Here is a 19145-nt window from a genome sequence, read left to right on the forward strand (position 1 = left end):
AGCAAAGCAGTTTTCTATCCTGTCTTTCATACAGACAAGTAATATTTCTAACATTTGATTTGTACAGTGTGAAGCATAAAATGCAACAGGTACGTTATTACTGTTGCTGGAAAACCCTAACTGATTTCCATAAGAGGATGAGGAATAGGATATCTGCCTGTATGGTATAACTGGTTGAGGACCCTGCAAATCTGGAACTAGCTCATCCAAAGAATAACCTTGAGAGCTCATAATCACTGGCAGAAGCTACAAGAAATCCTGCAGTTTACCAGAGGCAGGGCCTTTTCTTGACCTTTCTTGTAGATAAAATCTGCCTTTATTTTCCTACAAACGCAGTACAGTAAGCCTGACTTGACCTGGTGAGTGTGCATTTAATTTTATTTACAGTCTGGTTTTAATTATTCATGTGGTCATTTTGTTTTGAGTTGTGATGCTGGCTACAGAAATTGTTTTCAACTTGTATTTTATCTGGAATTTAATTACGTGTCAACTTTTTATATGCTGTTTCATTGTTGTTGTTTTTTCTCTTGGTTTAATGATATGTTAAGGAAACATGAATGCTACGCTACGGTAGCAAATATTTCAAATAAAAATTGTGACTACATATTATACTCTTTTTTTGCTTCAAGACAATTGCTTTTCAGGACTTGGCACTGAGCAATCTAAAATCTGTCTAGCTGCTTCCATCAGAGAAAGCAAGCAGTGTGGATGGAATCCAGCACAGACTTGCTGACCATAAATCAAAACAAGGAGTCTACTGAGTGTTTGTTGACTCTAGTAAAGCTGTCCCTGCGTCAGAAGCTGCCCTGGATCCCTGCCAATATGGGGACAGAAGGCCTGAGAGAAGGGCAGCGCACTTTCACTACTGGCTAAGAAAAAAAAGGGGCTTTTTAAAGTACTGATCTTAGCAGATCTGCTTCTCCCTTTCCTCAACTCTTGAAGTTTCACTGGACCTTTACAAAACAAGTTTGAGCTCTATTGTTTTCAAATAGCTCTTGTGAAATAATTGTGTACGTTGGTCATCTGAAAGATAATGCCCATAACTTTCAATATACATATCCTCCTCCTATGAGAAAGTTTTTAAAAAAGAAGTGAATTTATTTATTTATTTCATTTATATCCCGCCTTTCTCCCTGGAGGGACCCAAGGCGGCTCACGGATAGAACCTTTAAAATTATTATAAAATTCAAACAATTAAAATATCTATATATAAAATCACATAAAATACATTGAGTGAACAGAGACATTCAGTGTCCACCACTTCCAGCTGCAAACACATGTGTTATAAATTCAAACCAAAAGAATAAAAGTCCATACAAATGTACTGAAATGGGTGAAACCAGAACAATCTCTGGGGGTTTGGTTTTTAAACCGTAATACACCTTTGCATCATCTCCAAAGACTACCTCCAATTTAATGTATACCTTCTTCAGTGGCATCACTAGGGTTGGCATCACAAGGTGCGGTAATTCATGGTGTCACCCCCCCATGGCAACAGCTGTGACATTAAAATTATACCTTTAAATTACAATATCATACACACAGCCTAAATGTATTTACATATAAATAGTTTCATGTCGTTAAAATGAAAATTTAGCAAGGTGATTTTTTTAAAAGAAAATTAAAAGATTTTAATAAATTGATTTTTTAAAAAGCCCTGGGACCTCTCTTTTCCTCTCCCACTAAGCCTATATATATATGGGAAGTAATTAGTACATTGGATATTATCGCTTCACTTGCTTTGTCTTGATTAATTTGCTTTGGTAATAGAAAATTATTATCTAATAGAAATAATTTCTATTATTATTATTATTATTGTTAGAACGAATAGAAATAATTGATAATAGAAAACTATTACCTCACAACAACTATTAGCATGACCATCAGTGGTGTATGTATGTATATATATATATATATATATATATATATATACACACACACACACACACATATGGGAATTAATATATACACACACACATATCTGTGGGAATGAGGATTTATGAGTAGCCTTAGTGCAAAGGGAAAAAAAGCATGAGCCAGGATAGTGAAATGGGAGGACTGGGTGAAATGGAGGGGGGAGGGTGGCACCATGAACTAAAGTGCCTCCTCCTCACAGTGCTCCCCAAACTGTGCCCTTTAAGAGCTTTTGGACTCCATCTCCCAGAGGCCTCAGCCACCTTGGCCAACAGCCTGGGATTCTGGGAGACGAAGTCCAAAAAATAGTCCCCTGAACAAGGGTCCAGTTTGTGTGTGTGTGTGTGGGGGGGGGCATGTGTGTTTGGGGAAGAGAGGGAGGCGAGGCCTGACAGGAGCGGCCTTCTCCTTCTCCTCCGCCGGCTCCTCCTCTTCCTCTGCGGCCACCACCACGCGCGGCGGTTCCGCTGACTCGCTCCCTCTCGGCCGCCGGTGGGCCCTCCCTCCCCGCCATTGTCGGAGGAGGCCGCGCCCTGCCCTCGCCTCGGGCCTGGTGGTGGAGCGGAGACGGAGCGGAGACGGGGAAGCCCAGGCAGCCCGGAGGAAGGAAGGAAGGTAGGGGTGTGTATTAAGGGTTGGGGGGCTCCGGGGAAGGCGAAAGGGGCGGGGAGGTGCTGCATCCAGACTGGAGAAATAACCCGGTTTGGCAGCGCTTTAATTCTTTGTTTGAATCTCTGCTATGGAATTCTGGGAGTTGGAGTTTGTTGTGGGGCCCGGCCCCACAACAAACTCCAACTCCCAGAATTCCATAGCAAGGAGTCAGACAACAAATTAAAGCGCTGCCAAACCGGGTTATTTCTTCAGTGTGGAATTCTGGGAATTTGTAGTTTGAGTAAGCGTGTTTCCATGCCTCCAAACAACTCAGCCAGACTCTTTAGCATTACAGTTACCTATAATAATGTATGCTATTATAATAATGATACATGGTTCACAGTCTGGGGTGCAGCCATTACCTCTTCAGCCCCCCTTCTGAAGGCTGCCATAGTTGCAGCCACTGGGGCTGGCTAAGAAGAGTACAGTGGGCCCTTGGTCCAGGACCCCACTGTGGATACCACAATCTGTGCAAGGCCCATTAAGTACAAGCCATGCTTTGGCCGCATAATGAGAGGGCATGACTCATTGGTAAAGATGAATTGTACAGTGGCCTCTCCACATTTGCTGGGGTTAAGGGTCAAGGGCCCCCACAAATGCAGAGAGACTGCAAATTAAAAACAAACGCTTTTTACCTGAGAGGACACCTGTCCAGGTCCTCCAATGCAACTCCCTGGTCAACATCTGCCAGAGGTTGCTCCTAGATTTATGCTGCCTGAGAATTCTAAATACCCCTCCTTAAAACTGCCAATCCCAGAATGCAACAGGAGGCAGCTAGAGCAGTCAAAGTGGAATAGTAGCACTATAAGAGTACAGTGTGATAAACATCATGGATTCAACCATCCACAGCTTGAAAATATTAAAAGTGTGTGTGTGTGTGTGTGTGTGTATTTCAAGAAGCAAGAAAAAACACATTGATTTTGCTATTTAATATAAGGGACACCATGTTACTGTGCCATTGTATTTAATGAGACATGAGTACCCACGGATTTTGGTATTCACGGGGGTCTTGGAACCAAATCCCAATGGATACCAAGAGCCCACAGTATATATTTTTAATGTTTTCAAGCCATGGATAGTTGCATCTGTGGATAAAGAATCCATGGATATGGAAGGATGACTATATGGTATCTTTGTTGTTGTGTGCCTTCAAGTTATTGCTGACTTATGATGACCCTAAGGCCTATAGGGAAAAGCCTATCATGGGGTTTTCTTGGCAGGATTAGTTCAGAGGAGGTTTGCCTTGGCCTTCCTCTGAGGCTGAGAGAGTGTGACTCACCCAGTGGGTTTCATGGCCAAGTGGGGATTTGAACCCTGGTCTCTAGAGTCATAGTCCAACCCTCAAACCACTACATCACACTGTCTGTCTGTCTTAGCTAAATGGCTACTAGTCACCATGGCTCTGTGCCTCTGATACTAGTTGCTGGGGAATTGTAGCAGGAGGGCACTTGTGGGTTCCCCATAGCTGACTGATTGGTCTCTGGGGATCAGAATGGGCTGAAATAGACAGGCCTTCCAGTGTGACCAAGCACAACACTTTTTATGTTATTAAGAACTAGGGGAGGCCGTGACTGCTTCTTCTTCCTCTTGTTTCCTCACTCTCTTTCTGGGCCGTGTGGGAGGCGAGGGCCCTGCAACACCGCTCACAGTGTGGGTGGATGTCTGTCGCTGTGTGAAAGTGCTGTTGCCTTTGTCCACTTACTTCCTCCTTTAGGCAGTGCAGGCATTCAAGAAGCCTGATGAGGCTGTTTGTGCAACAGAGGGTTGCCTCTCACTTATTTGTCCCTGTTTTCTCTTTAAAGAGCACAGGTGATCCCACTTATTTGTATTGTAACACCCAAAGAGAGACGACAGGCAAACAGAGTTGCTTCTGCACTCGGTTGTCCTCATTGAGTCAGTGCTGTGTGTCATTCTGGCCAAAGATTTATTTATTTATTTAGGTATTTATATCCCGCCCTTCAGCCCTAATGGCTCTCAGGGCAGCTTACAATTATTATTTTTAATCAGACAGTTCCCGGCCTCAGGCTTACAATCTAAAAGACATGAAACAAAAGGAGAAGGGAATGGTGGAGGGAAAGGGGATGAGGTCCTGTGGTTCTTCTCTCCCTCTGAGGCCTGGACCAAGGCAGATGGATTGGAGGGAGGGCTCTTCCTTCCTTCAGGCTTAGTCCTGATGGAGCTGGACCTGCCTGGCGAACTCCCTCTCAGGCCAGCAGATGGCAGTTGTGGAGGGCGGAGTCTCCTTCCTTCAGGCTGGCCCTGATGGAGCTGGACCTGCCTGGTGAGATGGATGAATAGGAAAGAGAGAGCACTTCCCAGAGAGCATGGACCAGCAAGTGGTCTCTAATATTGTCTGTTTAATTCTCCTTGTTCGTTCACTTGTTGTCTCATAGTGGTCTAATAAGGCAGGAAAGATTGGGTAAGTGATGGTCATAAGGAACAGCTACCGTTGCTTCTAATCACTTCCTTGTCCTTTCTAATAGCCAGTGTATCGGACTGGCCTATCCAGGTAAAAAAAAAACTACCACTGCTTCTACCTTCACGTCTTCTTCCACCTTCAGGAGAGAGGATTGGGTTTGCTAGGTCCAATTCCTACCTCTGTGCTATCCACAGAGTGAGTGCTGGTGAGCAAGTGAAGAGGAGAAGTGGCTCCTTTGCCCAAGAATGAGTGGGCAGTACTACAAGGTCCACTCTTCCTCTCTATGCCATCCAGGTGGTATTTCCAATCTGCCATCTCTTCCAGCTTGATCATCTCTCTTGATGGGGTGGTGGGTAGGATTGAACTGACAAGATGGATGAAGAAGGATGGGGGGGGGGCATCCTCCATGAGAAAGTCTTGTTCTTGTGGGTCCCCATAACCTGAAACTGTCCTTGCTTTTTAATCAGCTTCCTACTGATTACTATAACCTAGACATGGAACACATTACACCATCTGTAGAGAATTTGGAAGTGTCGGAAGTGTTCCTGTCCTCGGATACAGCTGGGGAGTGCCTTCCCCATTGGATCCTGAACACTTCACGGTGTTCAGCTAAATGGCTCTTTATGCATCCAGCCCTGTTCCAGCTTGTTGACTACAAGGTCAGGATGTCTTTAAAAAAGGGAATAGGGGCAAATCTTGTTCAGAAAACAAACTACTGCAATTCCCTCCCCCCCCTCTGTATCCATACTGGATACCTGTGAAAGTGTTTCTGTGGTGGTATTTCATCCCCCCCCCCCCATACTGTCTTTCTTCATCATTATCTTATCTTACCTTAGGTCTAGAACAGACTGCAGAAATAATCCAGTTTGAGACTGATTTAACATCCCTGGCTCAGTGCTAGGGAATCCAGGAATTGTAGATTATTTTGGCACCAGAGCTCTTTGACAGAGAAGGCTAAATGTGTCACAAAGCTATAGTTCCCAGAATTCCCTAGCATTGAGCCAGGGCAGTTAAAGCAGTCTCAAACTGGATTATTTCTGCATTGTGTTTTGGACCTTAGCCTATTATTGTAGTTTAGCTCTGGACACAGTCGATTCTCCCCCTTGGACAGGTGCATATGTCTGCCTGTGGTGGATGTGAGGGATACTGTACTTCAGTTATTCCCTTCTATATGTATTACTAGTTACTTAAGAAAAAAGATCTGCAGGACAAGATTGAATTGCAAAAACTTTAGAATGCAGATTCTGAAGCAAAACCTAGTGGTGGCATATAACAGCTAGAAGGCAGCAATGTTCTCTTGTCTGCAGTATTTAAAATATGGCAGTGTAGGGTTTGGGGGTGGGGTTGCTCTGAAACAGCTTAAGACATGTTTTTTGTAGTCGTTTTTAAATTGTGCTTTGAAGTCCAGAAGAGTTGAAAGAGATTTAAAAATTTTCCTCTGAGCATGAGTAATGGTAGCTGAGCACTTTGGATTAGGGGTACCTGTGTAAGAAATAAATTGGTTGCATTCTTGATTCCCTTTGTCGTTCTCTGAAAACAGAAATGTAAAATTAAAAAAACAACAACCCTAAACCCATAGCTTTTAAACAGTAGGAAAATAAATTAATTCTTAAGATGGTACCTCAGACACAAATAGCTTTCTGAATATGTGTGAATCTTAGTAAAATATAAAAATTATGTCTATGAATATTTGTGGTTCTATCAGAATGTAATATTTGGTTATGAGTAAACTGTTAACTTTTATTTCATTCAACTTTGTGTTTTACACAGAGGTAGCAGAATATGTGTAAACCTGCAGAGCAAGTATCAAGTGTTTTTGGTGCTGTGCATTTAGAAATTTGAAAAAAAATAAAAAGTAAATCCAGGTTTAAAGATCAGCTTCTTAAGTGCCTAGAAGGTAATAGTAATATTAACTTGGAATCTGTTCAAGCCTCATCCTCCTAGTGGTTATATTTAATTTTTAATTTAACATTTATCACTATATTTTCTAAGATCAAGATGGCTTATATAATGTTAAAATCATATTTAAAATATGACAGATGCAGTAAAATCATAGAATTGTAGAGCTGGAAGGGATTTCAAAGATACTCTAGTACAGCTCTCCTTTAATGTAGGACAGGGGTAGGCAACCTGCGGCCCGCGGGCCGGATGCGGCCCGGCAAGGCCTTAGGACCGGCCCCAGCCCAGTCCTGCCGCCAATTGCCGCCGGGGCCTTTGGGGGACAATTGTCTATAGAAGCCTCAGAAACATGCATTTATATTAACATTTTTTAAAAAATCAGCAAATTTTTTCACGTCTCCTCCATTTTTTATTTAAAAAGGGCCCTCCATTTGAAAATTCTGTCCTACATTTGTCCCGGTTTATTTATTTATTTACTTTTTAAAAATTATTTCATTATTTATATTTTGGGTTCGGCCCCCCAGTTGTCTGAGGGACAGCTACCCGGCCCCCGGCTCAAAAGGGTTGCCTACCCCTGATGTAGGAATCCATTGCTAAAACATCTCTTTAAAAACTTGTAGCAAAGGAGAGCTCACCACCTTTTGAGGAAGTCCATTTCAATGATGGACCACTAATGTTTAGTTAGGATCTCTTTTCCTGTGATTTGAATCTATTGCTTTGGGTTCTACTTTTGGAACAGCAAAGCCAGTTTGCTCTTTATATATGACAGCCCTTTGACTGTTTGATTATATAGCTGTCATATTGACTGTAAGTCTTCACTTCTACAGGTTAAACATACCATACCTTCTTAACTATATACAATTACAAATTCATATTTCAACAAACTTTAACTGGATAAAAATTCTGCAGCCTACCAGTACAAGCTACATCTTTTGGCCATGATGTTTGTCTTATCTGTTTTCATGGCCTTTAGCAACTGAATATGTCAGACCTTCCAGAATGCCATGAAAGACACATTCTTGAGTTTATTCAGAAAGAGCTCAAGAGCTTTGGAGTAACAGCAATGAAAATGTTGTAGCTAGTGCTGGTGAACTAATGGTGACACATAGTAGGGCTTTCGCCCCCTGATAACTGCAAGTGGGCTGCAAAGTCCATAAATGGAGAGGTGATTCTTAAAGTATACTGAATCCAGGTTGTGATGGGCTAAATATAACACAGTCGTCTTGACTAGGCTCAAAGGGAGACAAATAACTACTACAGGATTGATATCTATTTTCCCATGTATATGTGTGCATCTGTATTTCTGTGTTTATGTTTCTGTCTCTTGAGGTGATTGTGACATTATGAATCTGCTATACTTTCTGAGTCATCTTTGTTGGAAGCTCCATGCCAAATGCATTACAATAGACATTTCTTGAAGTTTAAGAAACTTAGGAGTCAGAAGGCTGAAGATTGCTGTGTTGCATAGATTTGAGTGTTGTGTATGTGGGAATTAGGTCAAAAGGCAATACATTCATCCCTCCATATTTGTGGCTTTGATATTTACGGATTTGATTATTCATGAATTTGATTAGTATGAATCATAGAATCATAGAGTTGGATATGTTCTCTCTGGAAATCTCTAGGTCCTCCAGTGCAACTCTATGGTCAACCTTAACTAAAAGTTGCACTGAAAGACCTAGAGATTCCTAGAGATAATACTAGACATTTGTAGCTCCTCCAGTGCATTCTCTGGTCAGTGTCTGGCAGATGTTGACCACAGAATTGCACTGGAGGGCCTAGAGATTCCTAGAGAAGTGTCCTCTCAGGTAAAAACATGGTGTTTTTGTTATTTGCAGTTTTTCCATATTCACGGGGGTCTTGTGCCCCTAACCCTAGCGAATATGGAAGGACAACTGTATACAGTTTGAGTATCCCATATCTGAAATGTTTGGGAGTTGAGATATTTTGGAGTTGAGATGTTTTTGGATTTTGGAATACACAAGTGGCATATTACATATCTGTACTGTATTTGCAAGACTAGAGAGAGATGCAAGGATTGGTGAAATGATGGGTGATATGAGCACTACACTTAGAGTCCCACCATTTCACAAATACTCACTCTCCAGCCTCATGTCTCATTCATTTGCTACTTGTACCTTTTTGTGTCTGAAGAAGACCCTTCAAAACATGGGTTGTTAGCAAGTACGACTAAACACACACCTGCTTATGAAGTCTGGCTTGTTTGTTTCATTTGTATATCACCTTTCTCCTTACCCTGGCGCTTCTGTGGCTTGGTGACCCAAGTTTAAACTATACTAGCTTCTGATTATGCCTGAACCAAGAATCATGGTTTATTGCTGACCTGTTTCCTTAGCTGCCTACTAACCAAAGAGGAAATAGAAAAACAGACCAGAAATGGGGAAATCAAATTAGTTTGATTGTTTGAAGGACCATTTGTTGCTTAACTAACCATGACTAGCATAAACCATGGTTTGGCTTGGCCTGTGAAAATGACCCATGTTGTAATCTTTAATAATTGGGGTGTGTGTGATTTTTTTTTTTTTGGGGGGGAAGTGGGCATCTGTTCATGTACCAGAAGTTTCCTTTCCTTTCTGCCCTCTTACAATCTCTGTATGCTCACAAACCCTCTAAAGCAGTTTTGTGGCATGAACAGAGGGCTGTAGGAAGGAATGAGAATTGGATGACTGTTTTTGTAGCAAAGGTTGCTTGGATATAACATATTTTCATTTCTGCTCGGGTTTTTTTCTGTCTCCTGTACAAGTGTTACCATTTTTCATGTGCTGAGCTGGTTTTATCCTCTTCTGTTAAAGTGCGACTTACAGAGCCCCTATTTCTATAGTGGAACCACTAAGAGGCCTACCCTTTGTCTTACAAGTTAATGGTGTTTAGGAGTATTTATAAGAATATATTATTATTCTTTAATTTCATTCAATTTTTATTTCTTTCATTTTCTTGGAGAGGCTGTGGAACACCTGGGAAGCGCACGCTGAGCCCTAAGCTCTCCTTGGAACACAGGTTGGGAACCTCTGCACTAGTTTATTGGTCTGTTCAACAGTAGGGGTTTCTCTTTTTCCTGGGTCTTTAAAGTTTATTGCTGCCACTGAGAGGATAAGGCTGCTGCATACAAGGAGTGCATTTCTCCAGTGCCTTACTCCAGTTGTGCTGAGAGTGTTGTGCTTGGAGTGAAAGGAGTACTGGGAAAGCTAGGTTAGGAAATCACCATTCATGTGGCACAGGGAATTTTCCAATTCAGCCTTCTCAGAACACCTTAGCTCTGGGGAGTCCCTAGAAATGAGGGGCTGGATGAATAGGCTACTTTGAGTCGGCATCCTTTTTCCCCCAATGCTAACAGTGACAAATCTGCCTTATTTCTTCCACATGCATCCACTCTGTGTGTGTGTTGTTGTTTTTTGTCCTGCTACTGTGCCTGCTTGCTGTGTATGGAATTATTCATTTATTTTGTGGAGTGGCCTGTAGTTCTTTCTGGTAGCCAGTGAGAGAAGCTCTGCTATCTTTTACATATTTCCTAAGTGCTCTAGGATTTCTGGGAAAGCTGTCCCCACTACCAGCATTGCTAAGAAATTACACCATAAGGGTTTTTATTTTTTTAAAAAAGGTTAACTCCTATATATGCATTGACATGATTGTATTATTAGCAATATTTGATCACAGTGAAATAATAGGTAGCCAACTGACAGGCTGGACTTTTCAACTGACTTTTGTGGCTTGACATAGTAACAACACATATATCAATTTCAGTTTGAAGCAGAAATGGCAGTGGAAAGCAAAGCAGACACCTTGCTGTTAAAAGTGCTATACAGACAAGTTTTTCAAAATTTGAAGAAAACATACAAATGATTTCTGTAGTTTGCTGCTAGTTTGGGTTTCTGCAGTTGTCTTGTACATGGAGGATTCTTATTGATTCTGCTTTTCTAAAATTAAATTGGATTCAATAATTTGATCAATAGTTAATTTAGTCACAAGTACGTTCATCTTCAAGAATGTCTGTTCAGTCTGCTGCAGAGGAAGTCACTGTGGCAAACCTGAAACCAGGAAAATTATTAAGCAGCTTCCTCCTGAAGTAGCAATTATTAAGCACTAAACATATATAATTAATTTCCTTACCAAAAAAGTGGTCAGGCCTTAGGCTTGTAGGATCTAATCTGTTTCTCACTTGACTATAAAGGTCTACAAACTGGATTGAGGTGCAAAACAGTGGCTCAAGGAAGCCGACATTAAATTGCAGAACATGGGTATATCTGGTCAGATGCTCAGTCCAGTTTCTGTTTTCAGTACCACAAAAAAACCTCACTACCTATCTTTTCACTGTTTTCCTCCACCCCACCCCCATCCCCTGATTTTAATAGCCTGATTTAGAAAGATAAGCTTTGTTGTGTTGTTATACAAATGGGGATAAAAAAATTATTCTTTAACTTAATATTACTTCGTGAAATGGTTTGGGTGCCTTATATGCATACTTTTAAAAAATTAAAACCCTTGTTAATGTAATTTTGCTAGATAAAAGCTAGGACTTAGTACAAAAGTTTTTAGTTTTATGTTCTTTCTAATATGTCTCTCCTATTGATTTTCTTCCTTATAGAATTCTGTGCCTTCAGTCTGATGATGTTATTCTGAAATTCAGAGCCTGGTCAATTAGCAACATATATTCTTGGATCCATATTATTAGCAAAAAACAAAATAAAGCAAAAAAAAAGTTTCCTGGACTGTAGCTTTGGTATAGTCACTTTGTATTTGTATCCTATATAATCTCAAGGACCTTGGACAAGTAGCATCTACTAAACCTACTGTTTGAGGATCCTATATTTGCCATGGGATCAAGTTAGCCTCTTAGATATGCTCAGCTCAGGCTCTTTGTGTCAGTGCTAACATTTTGAATTAGCCAAAGCAGTTTCTGTTCTAGTTGTAATAAGAAACCAGAGCAGTTCCTGCAGCATTGAAGTACAGGTTCAGTATCTCTTATCCAGAATTCCAAAATACTCCAAAATCCAAAATTGTCCACACAGATGACTGAGATGGTGAGACCTTTACTTTCTCATGACTCAGTGTGTACACAAACTATTTTTCATGCACAACATTATTAAAATATTATGTATAAAGTTACTTTCTGGCTATGTGTATAAGATGTATAAAAACATATATGAATTCCATGTTTTGACATTTGTAAAAGAAGGTTAGATTACTTCTTGTTTCCCTTGCTCTTTGGGATTGTTTCTTCCTGTGTAGTGGGAAGCTTCCCTTTGTATAAAGCAGCTGAATAGCAAAACATCAGTCTTACAATACCACATACATTTTAACTACTATTTATCTAGTGTCTGGAGCCTTTGTAACTATCACAGAGTTATCTTTAGTGTTCTAAATATAGTGTCTTTTCAAACATGTGTAAGAAAACGTTTGGAGTTAAATCTTACTTTAGAGCTGATGTAATTTTGTAAAGATGAAGTACCAGTGAGGATAGTTTTCAGTAGGAAGATCAAAATTAATTCAGTAGTCAGAAGATCATGCATTTACTACATAGAAATATTGCATGGAATTTAGTTAAAGCACCTGCTGATTTTGGAAAAGTGCTTAACTTTATATATATTACAGATGAAGTATTTTTTGTGTAGTTACTGCGGCTTGAATAAATAACAGTGGGCCATATTATAGAAAAGGGTTAGTTTCTGCTTGGTTCTGCTTAAGAACATAAGATGAAGATGAGATTTTCTGGAGCAGACCAAAGTTTAAGTAGTCTAGTATTCTGTCCTAATAGGGGCTAACCTAATGCTTATGGACAGTCTACAAATATTGTATATACTCATTATGCAAAGGGATCTTGTGGCACCTTTGAGACTAACTGAATGAAAGAAGGCTTGAATAGGACACACCTCCGTGCACACGGCCCAGGTGCGCATGCCGGGTGCTCACATTAAAAATAACGGAGGCTGCCCCTCCGTGCATAATTGAGGTCGCGAATCTCAGATCCGCATGTTAGGAGGGGCGACTGTATACTGTAGTCAGTATTTGATCAGTGAAATTGATATGGTAAGTGAAGAAAAATGTTTTTACTATGGGCTTAAAGCTTGCAGTTGTTGGTATAGCCACATTTTATTTCAAGGGACACTGTATCTCCTAACAGCTTGTACAGGTTAAATATCTGGAAATCCAAAATGTTCAGAAATCTAAAACTACCACAGATTGTCCACATGGCTGGCTGACACAGTGATGCTTTTGCTTTCTGATGGTTCAATGTACACATCTTTGTTTCATTCACAAAATTATTAAATATAATGGTGCATAAAATTACCTTCAGGCTAAGTGTATAAGGTGTATAGGAAATAGTAAAAAATTTCATATTTAGACTTGGGTCCTATTTCCAAGATACCTCATTATATATATGCAAACATCCCAAAATTCAAAATCCTTCTGGTCCCAGCCATTAAGGGATACACAACCTGTATTTAGAGGCATATGTCAAACATGTATCATAATACCTTTGGTATTGGAGGTAATGTACAGACATCAAGAATAGTAGCTATTGGCCAGAATTCCTGTTGATGTCTTATGCATGTGTAAGTTCCCTTAGGGAAGTAGCTGGATGTTTTTGTCTGTGGAACATCTGAATTCAGGTCAACTGCTGGATGAAATGCCATTATCCATATGGTGACATTGTGCATGATACATTTTCCTATCCCTTATTGTGTGCTTTCATTTGCTCTGAGATTACAATCCTTTTCCTCCTTCTTTGAGCAAGACATCTGGATTCAAAGGAAGCCTTCTTTTCTCTAATAGCTACTTTGACACTTTAGTGTTAACCATGTTGGTGACGTCTTGGGCTTTATACAGTATTTTCATTTGTTAATGTGCATAATAAAAATGGGTGTTAGTGCTATGTTTGTGTTAGGGTCCTGGTTATTATCTTCTTAGCTCATTCTATCCGTGCTGAAAGTTCTTTAAAATTTCATCTTTTATATCAACACATGTTGAGAATGTTTTGGAATATGGAAATACAAATGAAGTAACAGATACTATAATGTGTTCAGACTCTGTTAAGCTGTGTTGTTCCCGTGGTAGCTGACAGTGAATCCATTGGGATTTAGGAGATTTGGGCTTAGTCCTATTCCTTTCATTGCTTTCCGGTGTGATTATTGGACAAACTGCTTTGTGCGCTTCTGTATGCTTTCCCACACTTCAATATGAAGTAGATCATAATACTTTTTGTTTCAGATATTGTTTCTATGCTTGCAATTCAGCATTATAAGGTATCTTCTATTGAATAATTTTCTTCATTTTAGGCTTTCAGTTTTATTTTAGGCATTTAACTTTTATAAAAGCATAGTCAGAGTACAATAGAATTCACCTAATATTTTCTGCTTCTACATTTGGCTCATAGTTAACATGAGGGACTTTTATAATTCTGTATATGTTTGTATAGAACATTTTTGTATTTGATATTTCTGTAACTTGAGGCAAGCTTTGGAGGGCTATATTCTTCTGGAGAAAGGTTGAACATTAGCTAGATGTGTTCGTGTAGCATTGTTGTTCTGCTGGGACCAGTTCATTTGGACTACTCTTGAACTTCAGCAACATCCCACTATGAATGTTATTTCATTGCTCACACCCCCTTTTTGAATCTTTTATTGATGTTAGTCCAAGGTGTCATGAACACTTCTGAGGTCAGGTGAGGTATATTTTAAAAATAAATTAAAATTATCCTCCTATAAAGCTATCTTACAAAGAAGTATTTTTACAGAAATGTAAACAAATACCAAATTGCATATTGCATAGCTAAGAAGCTCACAATGCGGAAGAAAAAAAAAGAAAAAAGACAAAAACAAGACTATTAAATATCACATACACTTTTAGTTTCAATCAGGTGCTAAGAAGCCTTATATTGTTTTTGATAATTTCAGGTCAACAACAGAGCAGTCTAGGAGTCTGAGAAGTTCTGACACTGATAATGTTACCACATTTTGTAAGATTTGATTCTGTTTATTACTTTCAACAGTGGTTTGAGTGTGGGCTACAACTCTGGAGGCAAGGGTTCAAATCCTTGCTCAGCCTTGGAAAAACACTGGGTGACCAGGGGCAAGTCACATTCTCTCAGCCTCAGAGGAAGGCAAAACAAACCCCCGTGAATCAGTCTTGCCAAAAAAACGCTGTGATAGCTTCACTTTTTGGTCTCCATAAGTTGGAAATAATAATAATATAATAATAATAATAATATTGATTTCTTACCTGCCTCATCCCATGGATTGAACAACAACAGACCAACAAATACATAACATCAGTTAAAACATATCTCAGTTAAAAGAACAGACAAGACACATGAATATTAAATTCATCATTTTAAATATACAGTATAAAATAATCTGAATAAGACTGCCAGAAGAGACTGGTCTTTAATATTGTGTTACATTCAGACAGCATATTCAGCTGTCAAATCTCTTCTGTAAGATCATTTCATCATCATCATCATTAAGCTTTATTTATATAGCACTGTAGATTTACACAGTGCTGTATATACAATCTTTTTTATTAGACAGTTTTCTGCCCTCAGGCTTACAATCTAAAAAGACAAGACACAAAAGGAGCAGGGAATTATGGTGGGGAAGGGGGAAAGTCCAATATTTCTTCTCTCCCTCTGAGACCTGGACCAAGGCAGATGGACTGGAAGGAGGGCTCTGCTTCATAATCTAGGCCAGGCCTGGTGGAGCTGGCCCTGCCTTTTCACTTCCTCCAGGCTGGATGATGACAGATGGAGGGTTCTTGTTTTTCTTCAGACTAGGCCCGATGGAGATGGGCCTGCCTTTTCATTCCCTCCAGGCCAGATGGCTTGCCTTTCTCCCAGTGGATGGAGGGGGGGGGGTTCTTCTTTCAGGCAAGGCTCATGGAGCTGGGTTGCCCTTCTCTCCCCCTGGATGATGGTGGAATTCTAGGAGTGGCTGAAGAAAATGTCCTTTGACTGACAGTTGCCAATCTAGTCCTGGCTGACTGGATTAAATGTTCTGCAAATGACCTGTTTATGGGGTGGATGGTATGGGAGAAGATGATCCTGTAGGTAACCTGGACCCAAACCATTTAGGGATTTAAAGGTAATAAACAACACTTTGTACCTTGCCCAGAAGCTAATTGGCAGCCAGTGGAGTGATTTTAATATTGATCTTATGTGTTCACTCCTGGCTGTCCCAAGTAACCAATCTGGCTGAACTAACTGAAGTTTCTGAACTTGGTACAGAAGTAGCCCGATGTACAGCACATGACAGAAGTCCAGCCTTGAGGTTGCCAGCATATGCATCACAACCATTAGGTCCCCCAGCTCTAGGTAGGGGTGCAGCTGGCGTAACAGCTGAAGCTGATAATAAGCACTCCTGGCCGTCACATCTATCTGAGCTGTGATTTGGAACAATGGATCCAGAAGCATCCCAGACTGCAAACACAGTCTTTCAGAAGGAGTCTAACCTCATCCAGGGCTTGTTGACACATTTCCAAACCCAGGTTCGTACCCTTGACAGTAAGCACCTCTATCTCCTCTCTGTTCATTTCAATTGATTTTTCCCCATCCAGCCCATTATCTCCTCCAAGCATTCATTTAGAGGAGACAGAGTATCCTTAGCTGAGGCTGTATTTGAAGGCACGGAGAAATATATGTGGGTGTCATCAGGATACTGATAACACCCTACCCCATGCCTCTAGATGATATCTCCCACCATACAACAGCAACAACAGTTCACTATTTCCATCCTCCTCAAGCCAAGTTTACATATGCATGTGTGTGCCTACACACTGAGAACAGCACATCATGAAGCTGATGAAGTCAGTTCTGATTCATGAAACCTGATGCCACAATTAGCTTTGTAATGTTTTAACATTCCACAAGAATTGTTTTCTACAGTGAATTAGGGACAGACTGAACTTTCTCTAAATGGTTTGTTGAAGGGGTGGACTATATTTTAGTAACACCTCTGATTTGCAGAAATGTCTACCTTCCTTCCAAAAAGCGCTGTTTCTCCCACCTCCTCAGTCAGGCCACATCTGGTTGCTGTTACCAACCAGGATCCTCAGGGTTTGAGTACACATTTAGTTGAATTCACCTTTTGAAGAATCTTGTCCACGTCAAACTGAAAAATACCCAATTTAACAAAATAAGCAGGTGCCAAAAAGTTCACCTGTTAGTACTGCTCTAACTGCAGCATCTAAGTCAGAATATATATGAAAGACATATCTGCAAAATACCATGCAAGCTGGTCATGGCAGGCTACTGAGAAATCCCCTGCCTCCCACTTATAAGCAAAGATATAAAAAGCTACCCACCCACCTACACTTGGAACAGGTTTATTGGCCAGCTGGCCAATGCAGTGATGGTAGAAAAGTAAAGTTTCCTTGCTGTCATAACACAAACTCATGAGAACTAGTTTGCATTCAGTAAGTTTTCCATTTCATTCTAGTCATCTTGGCCCCTTGTTTCATTGCTGTTACCTTCTTAGATAGGCCATGTGTCCAATGGCTCCTGTTCCAGGAAACATGTAATCAGGACTTACTATGTCAATGACTGCAGTAATTTCCTCCTTCCAAAGCTTATTTAATATCCATTAGAGGGTGCGGGGTGCCTGGGCAGTTTATGGCTGAAGCTGGGAGGAAAGAATAACCATCGCTTTCCTGGATTTCTAGTATACATGCTGGAGATCTGGGAGATCAGCAGCTGCTGCCGATGTGTGATCCAGTGTTGCTCAGGTGCCCTGCGCCTTTCCCAGCCACTAAATGGCACCGTGGGAGTGATTTGCATTGGGAAGGTGCCTTCAGCATTGACAGACGTGTCACTTCAGCTGTGGAGGTAGATGATTATGGCATTACATTTTGACCATTAAATTTTAGTTCATATTGTAACAAGGTTTATACATATAGCATGTTGAGCTTAGGGCTTTTTTTTGTATTAATATTTGACATAATCAAGTATGTCAAGCCCCAAAAACAAAGGGCTTTAGACTCAGGATTGATGGAAGCCTCTACTGCTGCACAGATCCCCCAGGTATGCCAGGTTCCTGTGTGTTTCTGTGTCTTCAAGTTGCCTGTTGACTTTTAGTGACCCCTTGAATTGCATAGGGCTTTCTTAGGAAATAAATATTCATGGGGCGTTTTTGCTAGTTCCATCCTCTGAAACCTAAATTTGGTGAACGTAATATAAATATGCCATTGCTTCCAGTTTGTATGCAACTTATCAAATCACCTCTAAGGTTAAAACAACTTGGATTTTCCTTTGGCAGTGTAAGCTGTAGCAACTGAATCTGCCAGTAGTTTATTTTTAACCAAATCAATCTTGATAGATCTTGAAATTACTTACTGGTAGTTTTGAAATGGGGATTTCCTCCATTACTTTAATAAATAATATTTTATATATAATGATGAATAGTAATAGTATCTTTTATTATACAGCATGTTACCTTAGTGGTTTTTTAACTGTGTCCTAGATATTTCTTCAGAAGGCCACTTTCTTGAAGGTTGACTTTCTATGGTTTGCCACCAGCTGTTTAATTTCCATCTCTTTGATATCTCTCTTATACTCATGAAAAACATGATGATATATATATTTTTCAAAGTATTTTGAAATAAAAAGTATTTCTAATTTTAGTTATTTTAATTTGTTTTTTAATTTTTTAAATCAAGTAATAAATTACAGTGCACCTGTGTCATACATGGGCGCATCATACTTGGATAAGCTGAAAGCCACGCACCGGAAGAGGCAATGGCATGCATGCCATGCCGCACCGTGGGCATGAGCCCCATTGTTTTCAGTGAGGCTCGAGCAAACATGGTATTTCCCTTATGTGGGTGTATGTGTGTCCAGAACAGATCTCCCACATAAGGGAAGGGCGCACTATACTGACTGAAAAAAAATTGGAATTTTATTAAGACTTTTTTGAGGAACGTGAGGTGAGAGGGAGAGGCATAATAAAAAATAAGAGGCTTGATTTTCACATGAATGTTGATGCAGATATGACACTGTACCATGAATATGGTAAGGATTAAGGTGGGTCGACCACATGTAGTTGACCTCATGTATAAGTCAATGGCACATTTTGGGATCAAAATTACAGATTTTGACATGAGCAGTGGATAAGTCAGGGGTAAAACATAGGGGCATGTAATGAAGGTTGTAAAGCAAAGGGAAACAATGCAAATAAACTTACAAAATTCCAGCAGGCATAACTATTTGTGTTCATACTAAATACTGGATGGATGAGAGAGTAGAAGGGAGTCAGTG

The 19145-nt window shown here is 40.2% G+C and overlaps 1 protein-coding gene across 3 annotated transcripts in view; it reads left to right on the forward strand.

Moving 5' to 3' along the window:
- Positions 1–2331: 2331 nt before the first annotated feature.
- Positions 2332–19145, forward strand: part of PAK2 (p21 (RAC1) activated kinase 2) — a 51799-nt gene continuing 34985 nt past the window's right edge. Inside the window, exon 1 of one of the 3 annotated variants that reach the window (XM_089509351.1) lies at positions 2332–2529. The gene's annotated coding sequence lies outside the window, so the exon portion shown is untranslated. Of the gene's footprint in view, positions 2530–9880; positions 9902–19145 lie in introns of those variants that run through there. The other 2 variants (XM_089509353.1, XM_089509352.1) reach the window with 2 other exon arrangements.

Source organism: Sceloporus occidentalis, unplaced genomic scaffold, assembly GCF_023333645.1.
Source record: "Sceloporus occidentalis isolate IW3139 unplaced genomic scaffold, rSceOcc1.0.p SCAF_2, whole genome shotgun sequence".
In the NCBI taxonomy this organism is placed as follows: Eukaryota; Metazoa; Chordata; class Lepidosauria; order Squamata; family Phrynosomatidae; genus Sceloporus; species Sceloporus occidentalis.